We start from the raw sequence: 22071 nt of genomic DNA, 5'->3' as shown, positions 1-22071 counted from the left end.
ATTCTCATTCTCTAACTCACTCACTCTCTCTCTCTTTCTCTCTCTCGCACACATAAACACACTCTCTCTCTCTCTCTCTCCATCTATCTATCTGTCTATCTATCTATCTCTCTCTCATTCTCTCATGGCATTTGTCCGGATCGCGACGAGAACGCTACGCTTCTCGTCCGGATGCTGCCGATACTCCGTTGCAAACGTTTCGGATGCGCGACCATGGAGAACGGACGATTCGATCGAATTCCAACCACTTTACTTTATCGATCATAGCTTGAAAATAAACAGATGTTCGTAATCGAATTTTTCTGATATTTCCTGAAAGAGTTATGTACCTGCGTTACGTAATGTTCTCTACCAAGAAACACAGTGTTCCAGTAAGAATTATCGATTGATGTAGGTCATTATACGGAGGCTGGGAAAAAAAATTGCTATAATTCGAACGATTCGCTTCGACAGCGTATGCTCACTATTCTTAGCGAGCTTCTATCCCTCGTAATTACTTCGACGTCAACGCACGTTGCTCGATATATATCGTGGGGATATGAGGGTAGGCAGGTATTTTCATAGATATAGGGAGAAGAGAGGGAGGGAGAGAGACAGAGAGAGAGAGAGAGAGAGAGAGAGAGAGAGAGAAGAACGGAGCAAAAAGGACAACGGAGGTGAACGTTCCGTCTATCGATAAATCGATTTGCACTCGATCGAAAAAGAGCTAACGTACGAGTCCCTGAGAATGTAAAAGCAGTCTTTTCGCGGGATACCTGCGGATACAAAGGGGTGCGAAGACAGGAAGGAGGAAAGAAGAAGAAGAAGATGATGATGAAGAAGGGAGGAGTAGGGAGAAGATCCGAAGTAAACAAGTGGAAGACGGTGGAATGGGACGAGTACCGGTCAGCGTGGCGCATTTGGTGCATTCCTGCAGTCTGCGCCGCTGCGCCGGTCCCACCAAGGAGGAGAAGAGGAACACGAAGGAGGATTAAGAAGAGGAGAAGGAGATGGTGAAGGAGGAGGAGGAGAAGGAGGAGGAAGAGGAGGAGATGAAGAAAGAGAGAGAGAGAGAGAAAGGAAGGGAGAAGGAACTCCGCGGTACGCGGCACGCCACTTTGGACCGACGGACGCAAACCGCATTCCCGGCCGTGACCTTCGCTAGGACATCGCCACTACCCCCACCCCCGCCCCCGACCTCTCCTCCCCCTCCGGCCGTCCTTCGACCATCCTCCGGCCGTCGACCAACAACCTACCCGTATCTCTCTTCTCCTCCTCCTTCTCTTCCTCCTCCTTTCTATCGCGGATTCGACACCATATAATGTGGAACCATGCAGCGTCATGCATCTTTCTCTCTCTCTCTCTCTCTCTCTTTCTTTCTCTTCCTCTTTTTCTCCTCTTCGTTCTTTCTTTTACCGACCTGCTAGCTGGTTCTCACACCCTTAAGACGGCGCGAATAACCGAGAAACGAGAAACTCTCCATTTGGTCACGAGTTTCCCTCCCGAAGGTATTTCTTTCCTCTCATCTCTCCCACTTTGCTTCGTCGACGATCGGCCTGCTGGCCTTCCGCGGCGTCCCTCGACATAGCATCTCTCTCTCTCTCTCTCTCTCTCCCTCTCTCTCTCTTTCTTTCCTTCTTTCTCTTTCTTTCTTTCTCTTTCGGTCTTTCTCTTCGTGGGATTAAATTCGTTGGTGACGCGAGGAAGCAAGGGGACGACTAAGCGAACGGCAGTGATTCACGATCCAAAAATAAGAAGGAAGGAGTCGAGGATCGCGTTGAACGTACCAAGAAGAAAGAACCAACCGTCGAACGAATCCGAAGAGTGGACCAAGAGAAAGTCCTTCTTCATTTCGTGACTTCTTCGAAAAGGAGTCAGGGCAATATTATAGAAGCGGAAGCGGATACGGATCCCACATGACCTCCTCTTCGGAACTTATAGAACATGTTATAGCGCATCGTTGACGAGTAACGAGACTACTCGACCTCTTTACATACTTTCAGAAAGGAGAAGAGCCAAGCTCGTGTTTCTCTCCCTCCTATCTTTTTTTTTTTTTTTTGTCAATATAATATCGATGAAAAATTCTCAAGAGATCGAAATAAGTCTAATCGAGTTCAAGGATCTAACATAGAGAGAAAGAGAGAAAGAAAGAGAGAGAGAGAGAGAGAGAGAGAGAGAGAGAGAGAGAGAAGGCTAAGGCCCTGAAGAATTTCAGAGAGCAAGTCTATTTCGTTTTTTCTCTAATTTACGAGCAGTCGCTCCGAATTCAAGCAAATATTTGTCCAGCGCCTGACTAACAGCCTCTCTTTCTCTTTCTCTCTCTCTCTCTCTTCCTCTCTTTCTCTCTCTACAAAGAGACAGAAGATATGTAGATAGAGGAAGATAGGAGGGAGTATCATTCATAGTTTCTTCAAAAGCCTTTCCCCTCTACTTCTCTCTCATTTCATTCCCTCACGCGAGCCCATGAGAAATCGAATATTTTCTTAACGCGTTACACGCTTCTCTATGTCAGAGCGAGAACATGCGAGAGGAAAAGAAATTCTCTCTTTCTTTCTTTCTCTCTCTTTGAAGGAGGCCGCATCTAGCCGGAAGCACCTACCATTGGAAAGTATTCGTGTCCTAGAGAAGGAAGAAGAAGAAAAAGCAATAGCAGCAGTAGTAACAGCAGAAGTAGAAGCAAAAGCAGAAGCAGAAGCAGAATGTTGAAGCAAGGATGGAAGAGGAAAAGAAGAAGAAGAAGAAGGAGAAGTCCCGAGTACCTGGAAGTCGTGTTAACACGCGCTGCTGGACGCTACACGCCGCTCCAATTAGCACACGCACACGCGCATACACATACAACACATACACATATCTTTTTTTTCCCTTCGACTTCTTTCGCCTCCTAATGCTTCGGCTTCCTTTTCAGCCGATCAGCTCGAGCTCGAACCGAGCACCATAGGAGCACCTGTTGAACGAGCGCCAAAGGAAGAAGATTCAAGACTTCAAAAAGAATCGCGAACCAGGTGTTGTTCCTTCCTGTTTGGATTGTAATCGAATAATTTAATTCTTTGGGAGAGAAAAGAAAACGATCGCGAAGAAACGATACGGAGTTATTCTCGACGCGATTATTGGCCGGCGACGGCGCTGACGTCTATCTTGGCCGCAAGTTCAGGGAGTCAAGTGCACGCTTTATTGCTTCATAACCTCGACGTAGATATATACATACAAACATACATACATATATATATATGTATGTATGTATGTATGTAACGGCGATGCGCATTCGTGAGTTCTTTACGAAGAAAGGATGCTCGATTCACAAAACTAACGATGCGCAACGTCTCGAGAAGTTAACTTTTACGATATTTAACTTTGATGTTTACTCGATCGACATAAATGAAAGAAGGATCATATAGACAAGGGCTATTGTTTTAGAAAGGATCGATATTTTTTGGTTGTAAAAAAGATTATTCCGAGTTAAGGACGAGGTCTCCGCCCCTGGAACAACGCCTCGGTATTCAAATAATTCGAGATACGGCTGTGTGAGATATGAATGAAAGGTAAAGGTACGGCATGGCGTTGTTTACCGTCTGGTAGAAGCGGAGAAGCATCCGCGTGCACCGATGAAAACGGAAGATCGCGAGAGAAGGGTGGGAGAAAAAGAGTTGGACTCGCTTGGGGAGGGAGGAGGGAGGAAGGGAAGAGGGGATGGAAAGAGAGGGAGGGAGGGAGAAATGGTGAGGGAAGGGGAGTACAGGGAACGAGGAAGAGGGGAGAGAGAGAAAAAGAAAGAGCGATACAGGGACGGATTTAGCGGAGTCGAGAGAGGGGGCCTTGGACGAGGACGGAGACCGGGCCCAGGATTCGAAGAAAGAAGAAACGGAGAGTCAACGACCCAACGCGAGAAGAGCCATCGTTGCGTTAGGCGCGTTAAAGGCGCGTTAAGGCGCGCTCGAGACTCGACGACTCTGGTACCTGTTCTTTCTCTTTCTTTCTTTCTTTCTTTCTTTCTTTCTCTCTCTCTCTCTCTCTCTCTCTCTCTCTCTCTCTCTCCACTCTCTTGCCAAACGTTGCTCCTTTACTTCTGATCCACGTTGCCTCCGTCGACGACTAAGCGATCAAGGTCGTCGCAATACGAGACGAGTTTTAGAAAGGCTCTTTCGGTTTCCCATCGGAGACGACGAGAGGGGAAACTTGGAAGGAATCGAGAGTGCCGAGAGTCTAGGGAGCGTCGAGAAGCGATCGTCGCGAGTTGTTTACGTCGCAATACCGGTTACGAAAGCACTTTCTTGGTCAGCGAAGTATACGACTGCAGGACGGCGTGAATCGAACGAAAATCGACGTGTTAAAACCGCGATAATAAATCCCATTACGCCATCGTTCTGTCGTACGACCACCCGCGTGTTGCGTCAGTTCTCACCGTACGGAATAGAGCGTCCATAAAACTCCGTTTTATCCCCGCCGATCGATATCGCATCGTTTGCAAAATCTATCTACTACATGTTCGCAATCACGTTTGTGATTTCATCGATAATCGATTAATCTCTCGCTCCTTCTCTTTCTCTCTCTCTCTCTCTCTCTCTCTCTCTTTCTCTCTCTCTCTCTCTCTATGTGTACACTACATTACGTTATACTTCGAACAGCCGATCTCTTTATCGCGCTTTAACCATATTGAAGATATCTCGTTGGGACTTTTCCCGCGCTTTTTCATGAGATACGGTCTGGTCTCCATTCTCGATCGTATGAATGACCATCGGCCTGTCTCAAGCACCGTCTCAGGCACCGCCTCTACCAGTACCGCCGTCGCGGCTGCTGTCGCCACTCGCTGTCGCCGAAGTCGTTACCGACGAGATCGTCGTAACAACGAGGAGGTCGTCGATCCTCCGACGTCACAACGATGCTCGCGTTACGACCATGCGACCGTTATGTGACCGATTGACTCGCGACCACCGAAAACTATAAAGAAACGTTGACGACGTATAACGACGACAACGACAACGATAAACGGATAGCCCGAAGCTATCTAGTCTCCTACCGAAAACCTCCTCTAAGGAATTAGAATCGTCAAAGTAGACGAGATAGATTCCTCGTTAAACAAAATATTGGCAAGATCTTGGCGCATTCGAAGCAACGTCGATTTCGAGCACAGAGATTGATATATGGAAATTAGCAAGGTGAAGTATCTCGAGAGAGTTTCTCGGAGAAGCGAAGAGGAGAAGGAAGGAGAGAGAGAGAGAGAGAGAGAGAGAGAGAGAGAGAGAGAGAGAAAGAAAGAAAGAGAGAGAAGAATATAGAGACAAGAGGGTCAGTAGCTCCGCGTTCTCATGCATTCCGCTCTGTCATGGCGGCTGGCGGCTCAGACGCTTCGACTCTGTCCTCCTCGCACCCACGGCAGCACGGAGCATCGCACCGAGAATCGGTGGTGGGGTACTCGAGGTTGGTGGGGGGAGTGGGTCCCGTCGGCGAGAGCGCGCACTAAATGCTCCTCGCTCTCACGCTGCCCCGCTTGCTTCCCCACCCTGGCCCCGCCGCTATGGCCCCGCTTACCCCCTCCTTCATACCTTCTTCTCCACGACGGTGGCCCCGGGGCCCTTCAGCAGCGCGACGTAAACAACGACGCGAGCGGCCCGTACTCTCCTTCAACGATTCGCGCACCTATGGAGGCGTTCCTTCGATATACGGGCTTTGCCCTAATGTCGCTCGACTTTTATATATATATATATTTTTTGCTGTCATCTCTTTTTGTTGTATTTATTTATTTATTTACTTACTTATTTATTTACTCATTTACTTTTTCTTCGGATTATACCGGTCGACGATACGGCAAGTATAAAAAGAAGAACCGATGAAATCGTAATGGCAAGAAGAGGTATGCAAGTTCGACGCCCTTCGACACCATAATTTGCAACGCTGAGAGGTTGATGTACCGCGAGTTCAACGTCCATGTGCCCAAGAAGTTCTCCTGTCCTTTGCGACTCACTCATCCTTTCAAAGAGACGTAAACACGATCGACGTCATCTTGGCAAGATCGTAAAATACAAACACGCGCGACTCTTTTATATCGTTGCGTCGTCGTCACCGATCCTACTACCTACTTCGTGTTTAATCAGTCTGCCTTTGTCCAACGAAAATATCTTACTATAGTACTTTTGGAGAGATTCGCGTCGCGTTTTCCCGGGATCGTTCATGTACGAGTGTTGTAGCTTTGTTGGCATTGCTACAGCTCGGTGTTGTTCTCTCTCTACGATATAGAATACGCGAGAAAATATTTCAATTTTTTTGGACATCGTCCAATCGAAATTTCTACAAATTTTCGTCGTCGAGGATCGATTAGTACTTTAATGTTTCTTTTCTTTCTCTTTTTCTTTTCGTTTTATTATTCCAAAGTATGTTTGAGAGAAGACTAATAACGATACGAAAAATATTTAAATCAGCGAGTCGGCGAGGAAGATATCTATTTGCGTTTAACTTGCTAAAAAGGAGGTCGGTAACTTTATCGGTTTAAGGACACGATGAATAAAGAGTAAGAGAGAAAGAAATGATGAAGTAAAAGAGACAAGATCTTCACTAAAGCGCGAGCACCAACGATAAAGCAGGGAGAGAGGGCACATGAATGCCTCGTGTTATGCGCCGTATGTTTGCACATGCGCGGGAGCGATGAACTTGAGAAGATTTCTCTCTCTTCCTCTCCGTCCTTCTCTTTCCCCCTTTTTCTCTCTTCCTCCCTCTTTTCCCTTCGCTTCTTCTTTCTATAATAGTTCGCCGAGTTTCTGGACTGGTAAGATCGCGACAAATCGAGCGAGCTCGATGGAATTCTTACTCGCAACATAAATAAAGATATAGACAAGAAATGTTTATAAACATTAACGAAAGATCCAACAAGATATTATTTGCGACGTAATGTTGATGTAATTTCATCGAGAAAAGAAAGAAAGAAAGAAAAAAAGAAAGAAAGAAAGAAAGAAAGAAAGAAAGAAAGAAAAAAGAGAAACGTTCGAGACTCGACGACTACGTGCTCGTAAACAAGCTCGTCGAGTGGGTCGTAATCGATGCGTAGGTTTCCTTTCGAAAAGAATTCAGGACTCACGAAGGTATCATTATTGACGAAAACTTGTAGTAGTGCGGGCAATGAACGGAGAAAGATCGAGATACGAGCTCGATCGAGCTTTGGCATTATAAGGGCGGTACCTCCTATGAGCGTTATTTCTTTCTCTATCATACTTATCTACATCGTTTCACTTTTCTTCGTTTACGCCTGCTCGGCCAAACGGTATACGTCCGCGCGGTGCGCACTCACTCGCTTCCAGAGCGGGCCGTCGAACCTGGAACGCTGCTCGAGTGAAACAGAAAGAGAGAGAGAGAGAGAGAGAGACAGAGAGAGAGAGAGAAAGAGAGAGAGAGAGAGACAGAAAGAGAAAGAAGGAGGAGCTAGGGCCCGTATTATGGGAACACACACGGCCGAACACGTGTGTCTCACTTCCTGCGGCGGGCCGGAAGTCTCTATAGTACTATGGCGCACCGTAGTGTAGCGTGACCACGCTACAAGGGCCATTACTACCTCAATGGCAAAAAGAATGGTCCAATTACCGGTTAAAGTCACGTCGCTCGTCGTTACTCCTTTAATACGCTTTCCGTGCGGTGACGAGTCACTCGAAGACGCTAGCTCGTTTCTTCCATTTTCCAGTCCACCTCTTCTTCTTCCGTTTTCTTATCTTCAATTTTTCTCCTTCCTCTTCTTTTTCTTTCTTCTTCTTCTTCTTCTTCTTCTTCTTCTTCTTCTTTTTTCAAAGGGAGCGAAAGAAAAAAAAAAAAAGAAAAGAAACCCGAAAGCAAAGAAATCCGGGATTCGTCATTATCGTCTTGCTCACGGGCAACGCACATATTTAGTTCGTGAACGGATCGGTCTCGACGTCGGCGGAACGATTTCCGGTGAGCGGAAGTCCGTTGCGGCAAATTCGTACGATTTTACGACGCTCCTCTTCCGTCTTTTCCGCTTTTTAACCGATTCGTTCGCTTTGTTCATTTTGTCTATGTCGTTAAAAGATATACCGGATGGCACACGACGGACGACGATGACAACGATCGACGACGACAACGACAACGACGACAACGACGACAACAACGACGACAACGACGACGACATCGAGACGGCAACGTTGAAGAACGATCACTGAACGTGTTTCCTCCGTTCTTTCGATTAAACGTTCGCGCGTAAAGTTGTTATCCAGTCGCGCACGCGCGCCTGCGCGTTGTTCGTATAGAAAAAGGACGCCGCTTCCCTCTCTTCTTCGCGACTGCAACGAAGAGTGGGATAAAGAAGGAAAAAGAACAAACACGACCGCACCGCACGACGGTCGGTGCCACACTGAGAGTGATTGCTTGCGCGTCACGCTCACGGGAGCGCGCAGACGCGGGCTGCGCGGTAGCTACTGCGCACGACGCGCCAACCCGCGTTCGCACACACGCAAGCGCCCTGCCATTGCTGCCGCCGACGCGCGCGCGCGACCCTACGCGATGTTCCTCGCGTCGTTGTCGTCGTCGTCGTCGTCGTCATCGTCATCGTCGTCATCGTCGTCGTCTTCTTCTTCTTCTTCTTCTTCTTCTACTTCTACTTTTACTTGTTCTTCTTCTGCTTCTTTCTTCTTCTTCTTCTTCTTCTTCTTCTTCTTCTTCTTCTTCTTCTTCTTCTTCTACTTCTTCTGCGTCGTCGACGTCGTAGACGTCGTTTGAGACGCGAGAGGACGCTCAGGAAGGGGAAAGGAGTGAGAAAGAGAAAGAGAGAAAGAGATAGAGAACGAAAGAGAAGGGGGCGAAGAGACCCGTTAGTTCTCAGAAGCGGACCGCCGGCGCTCGCCGCCAAACAGACCTGCAACCACGTACCCAACGTGGTGGTTGCCGATCTTCCTGCCCTGATGCTGTGTACTGCCAAGTTCGACGTGTCTTCTTGCACGTGAGAGGATGTAGAGAAGAGAGAGAGAGAGAGAGAGAGAGAGAGAGAGAGAGAGAGAGAGAGAGAGAGAGAGAGAGAGAGAGAGAACGAAAAAATGACGGAGGGTGGAAAGGAGAGAGAGAGAGAGAGAGAGATGTTTGTTCCTCTGTTTACCAGAACGAAGAATTCCGAACGATAATTCTTTAAACGAAAGAAAAGACAGGGAGAATTATTTATTTATCTATTTTTCTTTTTTCAGATGAGTCAAGAATATTTAGAAAAATCTTTTATGAATTTTCAAAAGTGCCGATTTTTCGAGGGTAAGACGGTAAGGGAAGAATGGAATGCGCTATGGCAAATAAGACAGGCATCGCTCGATTTTTCCCTTCTTCGAAAAAAGGACGAATTTTTACAATGCCCGGTAAGAGGGTAGAACGACGGAGGCTCGACGACGTAGGGTGTTTTCGCTGAATTTCGGAATGGTCAAAGATCGAGCGTTTTCGTGGAAGGGAAACGCTTTCATATAAAAGAAGGAAAGCGTATCGTGGGCGGCGCATTCGTTGAACGAAAAAAATGACACTGAGCTTTTCTCACTCTCTCGTGATCTTTCTTTCTTTCCCTGTTTCTCTTTTTCGTAGCGTGGGATCGGACGATAACGATCCCATTGCTTTTCGAAAGAAAAGAATTTCCTTTTTCGTTCATCCTTTTTAGCGTTAACTTTGAAATCGAGGAACGCGTAGTACGCCGCGATGACGGTGAAAGGAAGAAAATGTTAAAAGATGGTCGCTTGATATGCAAGCTGTTGCTGTGGACGAGGATACTTAACTATCGTCAGTGGTGCGCCACGCAAGAGGAACGTACGACGACGGTCATTAAGGTCAGTGGCGTAGTGATCAACGAAAGGTCTACATTCTCCTTTGAAGCAACACGACGACTCGTTGAAACGGTAACGTCGTCGGCACGAGTAACGTCACGCGAAATACGCTCGAAGGACGCCGGAATTATATCTGTGAGAAGGAACGAAAGCGTACCGACCGCGTCGTACGCGTAGTAATTAAATGTGTGGCAGGTAACGCGGATAAAATTAATTGATTCTACGCCAAGAATTATAACGGCCATAAATAACGTTCAACGCTTGTAAGCTCGTAGGTTCTGAGCGTTATTGTAACGGGTCCGAGCGTATAGGTCCGAACATGAGAGACGATGGTGGGCGGGTTGCGCGGTCTAACGCGAATTAAAGATCGAAGAATCTCATTTCGATTATTAATCGCTTCGATTAATCTTTGGAGCGGAGAGCGTCGCGGCGACGTCTCCATTTCTCTTTTGGTTCTTCGCAAGCGTCGAATATAAGCGTCAAGTATCGACATCGACGGTGGTCCTTCTCTTCATCCTCTACCTTTTCTCCTTCTCCTTCTTCTTCGCCCCTTCTCTCCTTCGCTCCTTCTCTCTTCTTTATGTTTTCGTTCGAATTTGGTCGGTGCGACGCCAGTGTGTCGCGGAGGCGCACCTAACCTATAAAGAGACACGAAAACGTGACGGAATGCGCGCGAAGCGAAATGTCCGCGCGACGAAGCGCACCGCTACCTCCTCCTTCTCCTCCTCCTCCTCCTCCACCTCCTCACCCTTTCCTCGTGCTTTTCTTAATTACCGATCCGTTTCACGGTGATCCTCGGTAAGGCGGCTCTTGCTTGGGTGGGGTCTTATAAACGTAAACGAGCCGCGGCCGCGAGCTTTAGACTCCCCGCTCCCTTTTTCAGAAGACCTCCGAACTTCCACCCCTCCTCCTCCTTCGCCTCTTTCTCCATCGTCGTTATGGGAAAGAACGCGAACGCACCGAGAGAAAGGAAGAAAGAGATTCGTCGCGTCCCGCGTGGGACGAGCGTGTAAAGCCGGATCGAGTGAACCGCTCGATGAATCACTTGAGATCTCTCTCTCTCTCTCTCTTCCCTGTCTCTATCTCTATCTATCTATCCCTCTTTCTCTTCTTTTCCATCTTTCCAGCCTCCGTTTACACCTGACTCGATCAAGAGGTGCGCGCGCGTACTAAACTTTTTCTGATTTCTCTCTTTCTCTCCTCTATAGGATAAGATAGATAGATCTCGCATCGACCTTCTCATCTCTCCTACGTTCGTGATAGTTCTTCTATCTTGGAATTTCTACCATTAACGGGAAGAACGAAAATTGCAACAGGTAGCTCCTTCTCGAGCGGGAAGTCAAAGCGGAAGAGGAGGGAGATGAGAGACAATGGAAACGGTAAAGTTCCGGGGAAACAAAATCGAGAAATGGTGCGCGCGACGTTGAGCGTACTACGTGGACTATGCGTATAATTACCGAAAGCGTGTGCCTGCTTCCGCAGGGAAAAAGAGAGGATAGAGAGAAAGGGGGAATGAGAGCGAAAGAGAAAAAGAGTGGGAGAGGGAGAGGCTGGGAGAGTGGGAGAAAGAGAGAGAGAGAGAGAGAGAGAAAGATAGAGAGGGTCTTTTACCCGTGGGGCCAATCACGAGGACTCGTGGCGCCTTAATTGGTACTCGCACGCGTGGCTCGGGCTTAAGAGGCAGGGGCAGATGCATCCCGAAGACGTTCACAACAGGAAATTCCTCCTCCGCGTCGCTGCCTCTGTCTCTGTTTCTATCTTTCCCTCTCGTCGATCCCTTCTTCTCTTGGTTTCTTCGCGTGGAAGAGATACATGCGACGGTATGTTGTTTTCTCTGTCTCCCTCTCGCTCTTTCCTTCCGTCTTTACGACTACTCTTTCGTCTCGTGACTCCCGTGCGGTCTACCTCGTCTTTTTTTTTTCTTTTTCTTTTTCCTTTTCCCTTCCTTTTCTCCTTCTTCTTTTTCTTTTTCTTTTTCTTCCTTCGTGTAGAGGAAGAGCGGAATGCAGAAATAGATATCCGAGGTGTGACGCGTTTATTCGGCCGTTGAGACTCGGTGAATGGACCGCGTGAATTGCGATGCGCTCGAGCGCGCGCGAATGTAATCGTAGATAGACTCACAAGAGCAAACATAGAAAAAAAGAGAGAGAGAGAGAGGAAAAAAAAGAAATACAATTCAAATCGTCAAGCGTAGAATTAATGAAATATTTCATTCGAGAAGTATTATAACATCGTTAGATGACAAACATAGGAACTTGGAATGCACAGTTTAGAAATGAAACTCGGCGAAATTGAAATCGTCTGACGTCAAAGATTACATACACGTGCGGTATATCTGATGCATGAATGAATTATGCTCGACTCAGTTTCCATTCTCACGTTACCAATGGAACGCGTTGATTAAAAATTAAATGAGTCGTTTGGTCCCGATAATCCTTAACTGATACAAATGCCTAAAAATTATTGATTTTCAAGGACGATTTATCTCGACGAACTACACCACTAAAACCATATAATATCTCACGATAAAATTATTTCTCGGGAATGCCACGGCGATTATTTATCGTGTGGTATATCATTTTATTAAAATCGCGTTTCTCAAAGCACAGAAATAGAAAACGTTGTTCTAATTAATCCGTAACGATTATCGACGTAAATCTTATAAAAGAGAAAGAGTGATGATAGAAACGACTCGACGGAGGAAGTTTCGTGAATGAACCGCGGAAAAGTGTCAATGAGTGCAATTATTATTGCAGGAGAAGGCGTGCGCATGCGTTCGCCGCTGACTCGTCGATATCCGTGCGCTTGTATGAGTGCGTGAGCGCGCGAAATAAGAGAAAGAGGGAGGAGAATGTGCCTACGTGTGCGCGTATACGAAGCGATGTTACGTCAGTGAGTATATGTATCCGCAGAGCTCCGACAAACGTGACTCATACGTCAATACCACGGGGCTTTGCACTTGGGAAGTGTAATAATAATGCGCCGTTACGACACACCTTTAAGAACTTCGTTCGTTCTTTACGTACTCGTTCGTTCGAATTCGAGAAGGGTTAAAGAAAGAAGAAAAGAGAAGAAAAACGAGAGAGAGAGAGAGAGAGAGAGGGGTGGGGGAGAGAGAGAGAGAGAGAGAGAGAAAACGGAATCGCAGACGCAACGAAACGCGTTGGTCCGTCGTTCAAGCTTAAGAAAATCCATTGGCGCCCTCTCGTGCACGCGCACGCGAGAATGTATGCCCGTGTGTGCGGTAGACCATTCTCTTTCTCTCTCTCTCTCTCTCTTTCTCTCTCTCTCTCCCTCCCCTCCTTCTCATTCTCTTTCTCTCTCTCTTTCTTCCGCACGAGGATGGATACGATGGCAGGCGAGGAGAATACGTTGACGCTCCGCATGAATGTACCGCGCGTACGTACGCGTACGTACGACGACGACGTGCACGTTTACGGCGTGCATTCATAAACTGCCAGACACGTAGCGTGCGCGTGCGCAGCAAGTCGCCTCCTTTACAACTTTCTCCTACCTCTTTTCTTCCACGCACACACATAGAGACACACTTGCCGTACACACGAATGAGAAGACCGTGTGAGTATATAGAAGAGACGAATGCACATGCCGAGGGAGAGAGAGGGGGGAGGGATGGAGGGAGAGAGAGAGAGAGAGAGAGAGAGAAAGGGCTACGGCAGCACCCTTCTTGCTTCCTGCTCGTAACGCCACTGCTACCTCTTCCTCCTTCACCTCCTCCACCTCGTCATTCTCCTTCTCAACATTCTCTAACGCTCCGCGCGCTCGATTCACCCCCTCGAACGTAGTAGTATTTTTGTAGCACACGTTAAACTACCATCAAGCTGAACGTGGACGTCTCCACGAGAACTCCCATCCTTTCGTCGTTTCCTCTTTCATAAAAAGGATGTAAATCTATCCTGCCCTAATTCTCTATTTCTCTTTTTTCTTGTCAATTTGTCGAATCTATCCTAAAGTGATATCGAGCTTCAAATATCATAAGAGCAATTATCGAGGAGAACAATTTTGACGATATGGTTCTCCCATCGGATATAAAGAAAAGTTTTGCGAGATCGACAAAACAAAACAAAAAAAAAAAAAAATGAGAAAGAAAGAAAGAATGAAAGAAAAAGAGGCGTACTTATTCCTCCCCCACTCGTACTTGTCGTCTCCTCAATGTTGCTCCGTCGAGAGAAAGAGAGACTGGGCTCGCTTTCTGCGTCGCAGAAGTCGCAAAGAGGCAGGGCGCGGTGGAGAGCTGGCGGCGAAAGTTGCGCGCGGGGTCAACGGAACCGCCGGAAGTCGTCGGTGCCCAGGGTCGTCGGCGATTCTCAAATTGGTGCCCGCTCTCGCCCCTCGCGCTCTCTTTCTCTTCGTCTCGCACGGAGCGGCACGACTCCTCTCTGTAAACAGGCCACGTAATCCCCTACACCCACTTTTTCCTCCCGTCTAAATCTGTCTCATCGAAATGCGTCCGACGACGAACGGAAACCGTCCTATCCCCACCACTTTCCTTCTTTCTCTCTCTTTCTCGTTAATTTCTTGCCTTTTCAACATTCTCTCTCTCTCTCTCTCTCTCTTTGTCCATCTGTCTGTCTGTCTGTCTGTCTGTCTCTCTCTCTCTTTTCCTCTTTTCCTCGTATTTCATCAACACTTCAACTAGAATTCTCAAATAGAAGTACATGAATTTTCTATAATAAATTCGCAAACGAATGGAAGTACGGAGCAGAAAGTAAATCGTTAATAAGAACTGGAATGAACGGCGAAAGGTTAAAAGCGTGGAACGATTCGAATGCGTTGGAAGTCGTGTGTGGGTCGTTGTCTCTTTTTCTCTAAGAGCGTAGGGTGCTCTCTCAAGTCGTTCCTATTAAAACGCTTTGGACGAAAGATGTTGAATCCATCGATGGAACGTATCCTTTTTGCATATGTAAAATACGTAATACCTACATATTTCGTGGAATGTTTTACGCGCAACGATGTCCTATGATGAAGAAAAAAGAAAAAGAAAAAGAAGACGACGAAGAAGAAGAGAAAAAAGAAAGGAAAAAGAAGAAGAAGAAGAAGAAGAAGAGCCAAAGAGAACTTGCGTTTGGTCGTGTGTTGGACCGGAAGCGGGAGTATCCGGCCAGACTCGTGTGGGCTTCTCTACGCGACTCGCTACTCTCCTTTCCTCCCTCTATTTCCTTCTCCCTCTTTCTTTCCTTCGTGTTTCTTCTTCCTCTTTCTCTGTCTCTTTCTCGTTCTCTCTCAGCCTTCGCTTTTACGGCGTTCTCTATTATACTATCTTCCTTTCTCGTTCACGAGACGGCTAGAACGCGATTCGAATGCGGTCGCGTTCATTATACGTTCTTCTAACCGATCGATCCGATCGAACTCTATCGAAAGTTTATTCTGCTGCATTGCGAAGTTAACAAAGTCACAAAATACATACACACACACACATATATATATATATACATAAGTGTACATAGAGAAATTTATCTCTAACTTTAGAAGAGAGTTATTAAAAATTGTACGTTCGAAGTTGGTTGGAAAGATTTGAAAAGTTTGAGGAAAGGAATTAGAAAAGAAGAATGCGAGAAAGGCGACAGAACGACGGCTGCCGGCAACAAGGATGGAGGGTGTCGGGCCAGAATGCTTCGATATATTCGAGCGCATAGATAAATAAATTACATATGTGAGTCCACAGACGTTCCATTCCCTCGTTTCTTCTTCCTATCTGGTGCCCTTGCACCGTCTCTCTTTCCTTTCTCATCGTGCGATGATACCGCCGATCCGAAATCCCCATTCAAGAGTCTAATTTATATTGAAGAATTCCGAAGAGGCCAAACCGAGGTGTCGATCTTTGAGGCGCCGCCGTTTAAGATGCATTATGCTGGCAGTCGGTCGACAATAGGTGCGAGAAGGAAGGAAAGAGAAAGAGAGAAAGAGAACGAGAAAGAGAAAGAGAAAGAGAGAGTAAAAAGAAAAAGAAAAGAGAAGGTAGATGAGGGTGATCTTGACGTTGTGGAGAACGTGAGAGAAACAAGACCGAAATCATTGAAAGGAAAAGAGAAAGATAAAGCGAAAGAGTTAACGGAGCGACGAGGAGGAAGGGAGACAAGTAGAGAGGGCAAAGACGGTGAGGTAAAGAGGGGGAACTAGTCCCAGACCCAATATGATAATTGAGTATGGAGAACGACGTGACCGTAGCACCTTGTAGGCCTTCTTCTAGCCATTGTGGCATCCGACTGTCGGGACCACCTCGTGAACGCATCGAGTTTGTACGTGAAAACATCAAAGGCCCTGCCTTTTACTCTCCACCCTCCCTTCTCTCTTTCCCTCCTGCGTCCATTCGACTTTTAGCCGTCTTCTTCTTCTTCTTCTTCTTCTTCTTCTTCGTTGTCGTCGTTGTCGACTCGACGTCCTTCCTTCGGCCCCCGTTTGCTCTTATTTCATTATGTTCGCCCACACGAGTAAAGAGAGAGAGAGAAAGAGAGAGGAGAAACGTATAGGAACGACGGATGCGCCGCGAGTGTTTTCCGAGGCTTCGTGCCTTCGCGTTTGTTTTTCCACAGTTTCCGGCTCTCTCTTTCTCTCGCTCTTTACAACGCCATACCATAAACGCGCGCGTTTACGCGCCGTGGATCATCTTCCGCGATATAAATTTGGTATACGAGCTTGTCGACCGACGTAAGGGATAAGAAAAAGAAAAAGAGGGAGAGAGAGAATGGATAGAGAGCAAAGAAAGAGAGCTGATAAATTCGTAACATTTATTCCTGTAAATTGCGTCCGTTGCTTTTTGCTAACTTAACAGAGTCGGCTTTTTCCGTCTAGCTTTCCTTCTCCCTCTCTCCTTCTCTCTCTTACTCTCTTTTTCTCTGTCTTTTAAAATTTCCGGATAGAATAAATTCGTAAATCGATACGCGTACGTGGGAGAGGCCCCCATGAGAAAAGGAAGGCACAAAGCATCGAATATCGTCGAGGGAGAACCCTTTTGTCGAAACCACGAGGACGACGTCATGATGATGTTGTGGCGGGATAAAAAACGCATCGAACGGGATAGTCAAAATATAACGCTACGCTTCCTTTTTCAATGGACGAATGATGATAGCTACCTCTATCTTTCGAGGGACTTATCTTGCCGATGTTAAGATCGCGAATGTATTACTTTCTGTGAATATACTGTTCTACAAACTCTATCGTACCAGATGAAAAAGAAAGACAGACGACAGTTTTGCCTCGTACAACTGCTAAATGGAAACATTGTGTAATCGGCGCCGCAGCATTACTCGTCGCGTCCTCATCGAAGTGTCAGCGATAATCATCTCGGCATTTCTATTTCTATCTGTTATGTCTACCTTTGAATCATCGCTCGTTCAATCGATCAAATTATAAATCGAATTCACTGGGGAGAGAATTCCTGACATCGATTATAACGAGTAAAGACAAAGGTAAAACGAGTAAGCACGAAAGACAGAGACAGAGAGAGGGAAAGAGAAAATCATTGTAGAATAATTAAAGCGTACGATATATCAGAAGAAACGTCGAATATTCCACGATGCGTTCCGTTCCAATTAAAGTCCATAATTCCTTGGCAGCATTGGTATCGTTCGAATCGACCTCGGCGAGCTCCCGCGAGCCCGTATCATATATCGCGCACTCTCGACGATCGTTAATATTACTCTCGGAATGCCGAGAGCATCGCGGTGCATCATCCGCGTGCCCTCGTGCTCTCATCGTACACGGCTAACCGCATTTGTGGAATGCATCGCTGCTTAATCGTCGCCACTTCCCTTTGAACCGGTAATTCGTCTATCGCCTTGTAGCGCCGCTTATGTTCAGAATCTCGAATCGTGCACTGCTGCGTTGGCGTGCGCCGAATTCAATTTGATACGGTGCATCCCCCCGAGAACATAATGTAGTTAATCGCCGTCACTATATCTCGTTCCTTCCTAGCTCGATACGTCGAGGCATCGTCGACAGAAACGCCAAACTAAACTCTCTCTAAAACGTTAAGAACCTGAACGGAGACGACTCTATTTACTCTGCCTTCATATTTTTTTTTCTTTTTCTACTAACGAAATAAGTCTTGTCGAATATACGCGATCGAATTTTTTATATTCGCGAGTGAGTCGAAGGACATCATTGTATCGGGAGATTCAAAGACGTGCCACTTTTCTATTTATGTTTAGAGAAACTAGTAAAGGTTGATACGAGCGATCGGATATCCCTGGCGAAATACACTGACCTGTAAGGATACATCGGAACCAAACGAGTGAGTGAGTGTTCACGCATCTTCTGTGTGGCTGGTAAAGAAGGAACAGGAGATAAAGAGAAAGAAGAGATGAGTCGAAGGAGGAGGGATGGAATGCATCTTCGAGTATCCATCTACGGGGCGTCTCTGCCTACTCGTATGTATGCACCGACATTGGAAAGAAGCTGAGTACGAGAAACAGAGAGAGAGAGAGAGAGCGATATTTTTCTTTCTCTCTCTTTTCCTTTCTTCCTACATTCTCTTTCTCTCTCTCTGTCTCTGTCTTTCGTGGAGCACAACAAACAGACGCCGCCTCGTAATTTGTTTTCATACGTTTGCGCTGTTTGCCAGTTTACGCCTCCTCCTTCTCTCCACCTTCTTCGTGATCGGTCGCCCTTCTTTTTTTCCTCGAACTCTTTGTCTTTCTCGACGTTGGCAAACGAAACTCGAATCGCCCGCAGAGAGACAGACCATGCTTGATACCATAATCTCAACCGTGCCAAAAAATATAAAGAAATAGAGGGAGACGATCGATCAGAATCTAAAACGACTATCCTTAGACGATCCTATAAACGATACGATACATTTTCTACGTTATCCAAATGATCAGAGTAAATCGTCGCGATTCGTTCAACCGCTACGTCGTCACCGTATAAGAAACGTTTGTACGATTAGTTAAGAGTAGCGTTCGTATTCGTGCGCATGAACGAACAAGGCTACGCTGCCTTTCACGTCGTTTTCTGTGAACCGAGTACCTGTCGACAGTCGAGAGGAAGAGAGGACCGCCTCCTCTTCTCTTCCTCCTCCTGTCAACGAGTAATACAGACTTCAAAAAATCACGAGCTTCTTCTTTTCGAAGAAACTCACAAAATGTTTCTTTTCTTGTAATCGACGAAAAAAATTTCATAGTAATTCGTGAGTAGTAAGTAGAATACGAAGAAATAAGAAATGGAATCAAATAAAAGAAGAAAAAGAAAGATACAAACACACACACACACACATATATAATTTTTACGATAGCAGAACTTTGAGTTGAGAAAGTGAAAACAACTCTCTTATCTAACTAACAAAATAAGTGTTTATTTTAACTACTCGCTCTATTTCTCGTACAACCTGCTCTCTCTCTCTCTACTTCTCGATACACTCTGCTCTCAATCACTCATCGTTCATCCCTTCTTTCGCCTCACGCTTTGTCTTGGCCTACCATTTCCGTTCCAATTCCGCATGCATTCTCACATTCTTACATTAATCGCTCCTCGCAAACATTCGATAGAACCTCGTACGTATCATGAATCAACATTCACGTTGCTTTCGACCAATCGTTCTCTCAAACAAAATACACCTACAACCACAGTTTCTCGAGTCGAAAGACATAAGTCAAGGATACTTAATTCGCGCGTCGCCAATCTACCAAATACACACACATACATATATATACAGAGAGACAAAGAGAGAATAAGTGTATGTGTGTGTGTGTGTGTGAGAGAGAGAGATAGAGAAATCGAAGGTTTGAGATGAGAATACGAGGGTGATTTTCCGAGGTTTTCATTGGGCCCGCCATCGATCTCACCCTTTCGATAGTGGCAGCCATTTAGGAATCTTCTATCCGACGTGTACGCTCGCGCGCGCGCGCTCGCTCGCTCTTCGATTTCCAAAGAGTAAGGGTGTGCGTTCGAGTGTAGCTGATAGGAAGCAAACCCTTTGCCCCCACCCTTTTGCCTGGCTCGCGTCGAGTCGAGGACCACCACCCTCGCCGCGCGATTTCGTCTGGAGACCCCTTCGCGAGAGATAAATCGAATTAAGTAGCGAAGCCGAGCCACTGGCTTTCGGTGCTTCAAAATCGAACGGAATCTACGAATGAGGAGGAGGAACGGTTTCTTGCACAGCCAAGAAAACCCTTCGATTCGACGACGATTCGAGAAAGCGAATGAATGCGATGGGCGAGATTTAAAAGAACGATTGGATAACGATTGGAAAAACGTTAGACGTTCCTTGAATTCGAGTTGGAATACTATTGGACGCGTGAAAAAAAAATAGAAAAGAAAGGGCTACTCCTTAAGCCTCTCATAATTGAATTATAAATTCGACGAGATGGGGTAAAGGGAAGAAGAAGAAGAAGAAAGAAGAAAAAAGAAAGAAAGAAAAAAAGAAAGAGGAGAAGAAGAAGAGGAGAAAATGAGAAAAGTAAATAAAAAGAAAAAAAAAACAAAACGGTAAAAAAAGAGAAGAAAGAAAGAAAACAAACGTTTCGCGAATGATAGAGAAATCATGAATACGCTTCGATTTAATTGAGAAACCGAATGAAATCGATCAATCTTTGAAATTACAAAGTGCAGAAGAGAGATGTCGTTTGCTAATTAAAATTAAGTACCTCCAATCTGCCCCTTTCCGCTGGATAAACGTATTATAAACGAAGAAATATCGTTAAATCGAATTATCGAGGAATACGCTTTTACGAATAAAGTCCCATCAACGTGAACGATCACTTCGTTCCATCTTCGCTTTGTCTCGTGATATCATCGATACTTTATCGAACTCTTCCACCATGGTGCTTCTCCGATATTCGATCCTAAAACACGTCGGCGAGCTTTGCTTACAAAACCCGGAGACACGTAGCAAAGTCCACTCTCGCGCGATCGGATATTCACGAAGTCGAGATTCGAGTTAATCGTAGGATCGAAAGAAGGATCGTAATGAGCGGGAGAAAGAGAGATGGACAAGAAACGACTGGTCGAAGGAGACAAGGGTGAGAAGAAGAGAATAAGAGAATGTAAGAGATAGAAAGATAGCGAGCGAGCGAGAGAGAGAGAGAGAGAGAGAGATCTTTGGTTAGAGAGAAGCACTACAGCGGCGCCCCGGGGCCATCCATCATCCCAATAATTGCTTCCCTTCCCATCATATAATTCCTATAGAACCCTCTCCTCTGGTCCTCCCTTGGCCCGCACCTCTATCTCCTTTTCCTCCTCGCACCCCTCACCCTGTAGTAACACCCGCCTCAAGAGCTGGAAGGGATATCACACCCGCCGTTCTCTCACACTCATCCTCTTTTCCACTCCCCTTTCTTTCATCTCACCCTTGCCCCTCCTCTCCTTCTCTACCACCCTGCTCTCTTTCTACCTTTCGCTTGCCTTTGAAGACCCAGGAAAATGGAAGCTCACGAAATTTCCGTCTAATTTTTCAAAACAAGAATGACGATAAGGACGCCAGGATGAGAAGAAAGGATACGAGAGGAATTTCTTATTCCTTAGTTTTTTTTTTTTTTTTTTTTTACCTTTTTTTTCCTCTTCTATCGAAACTAAAGTTTACATAGAACATAGAAAGTGCTAATTTGGAAAATAAGTTGTAACGATAATGTCTGGTTCATTAATCGCGTTCGTAGGACGTTATCCTGAGATATTTCGTGATTATGAAACGGTGACAAGGAAAAGGTAAGCTAATAGTTCTGTGCTCGCGAATCACGGTTACGAAGAATAACGGACGATCTAACGAGTAAAGCCCTTTTGGATTCCGAGAAACATAAACACTCTACGTTGAAATTTTCACAACACTCGACCTATCGTTACACCGTTTAATTCTTTATACTAGTATGCTGAGAAAAATAAAAGGAAAAGGAAAGAGAAAAAGAAAAAGAAAAGTTAGCGTGCAAACTCTAGTAATTTTGTTGCTCGATACTCCCTCTCTCTCAACATTGTTGGAACAAGCCAAGCAAACACACTAAGATTAGTCTAAGTGAGTTGCACGATGTTGCCGTGTTGCGAGTCTGTTCTATTCGTATACGGAAGTTTTGCCGGTAAATGAAGTATGGTATAAGAAAATCATACGGTATAGGTGAACGACCGTGTCGCGTGGTCGGTATGCTTTGCAATTTCGAAGCATTTATGGAGCTCGTAAAACGCGAACCCTCGTTTTAGTGTTCCGCGTTTAGTTTTCGAAATCTCGATCGAAATTCATCCATTTATTTTTTCCGCACGTTTCTGCATATCATCGTCCTATAAATATAACGTTCGACAAAAGATTGTCAAAGCAAGGAAATGACATTTCGTCGCTCTGTCGATAATCAGATTTATAAATCGTGAATAA

General features: G+C 45.8%; 1 protein-coding gene across 8 annotated transcripts in view; it reads right to left on the bottom strand.

Annotated features, from left to right (window-relative positions):
- The window catches only part of LOC122637984 (serine/threonine-protein phosphatase 4 regulatory subunit 1-like), a 114289-nt gene that overhangs the window by 21087 nt on the left and 71131 nt on the right, over positions 1–22071 (bottom strand). The window contains exon 1 of one of the 8 annotated variants that reach the window (XM_043830574.1): positions 13897–14315. The exons of 6 other annotated variants lie outside the window; for them this stretch is intronic. The gene's annotated coding sequence lies outside the window, so the exon portion shown is untranslated. Of the gene's footprint in view, positions 1–7545; positions 7706–13896; positions 14316–22071 lie in introns of those variants that run through there. One more of the 8 variants, XM_043830573.1, reaches the window with a different exon arrangement.

Source organism: Vespula pensylvanica, chromosome 2, assembly GCF_014466175.1.
Source record: "Vespula pensylvanica isolate Volc-1 chromosome 2, ASM1446617v1, whole genome shotgun sequence".
In the NCBI taxonomy this organism is placed as follows: domain Eukaryota; kingdom Metazoa; phylum Arthropoda; class Insecta; order Hymenoptera; family Vespidae; genus Vespula; species Vespula pensylvanica.
Note: the sequence above shows the minus strand (reverse complement) of the source record. Positions and strands in the feature narration are given on the sequence as shown.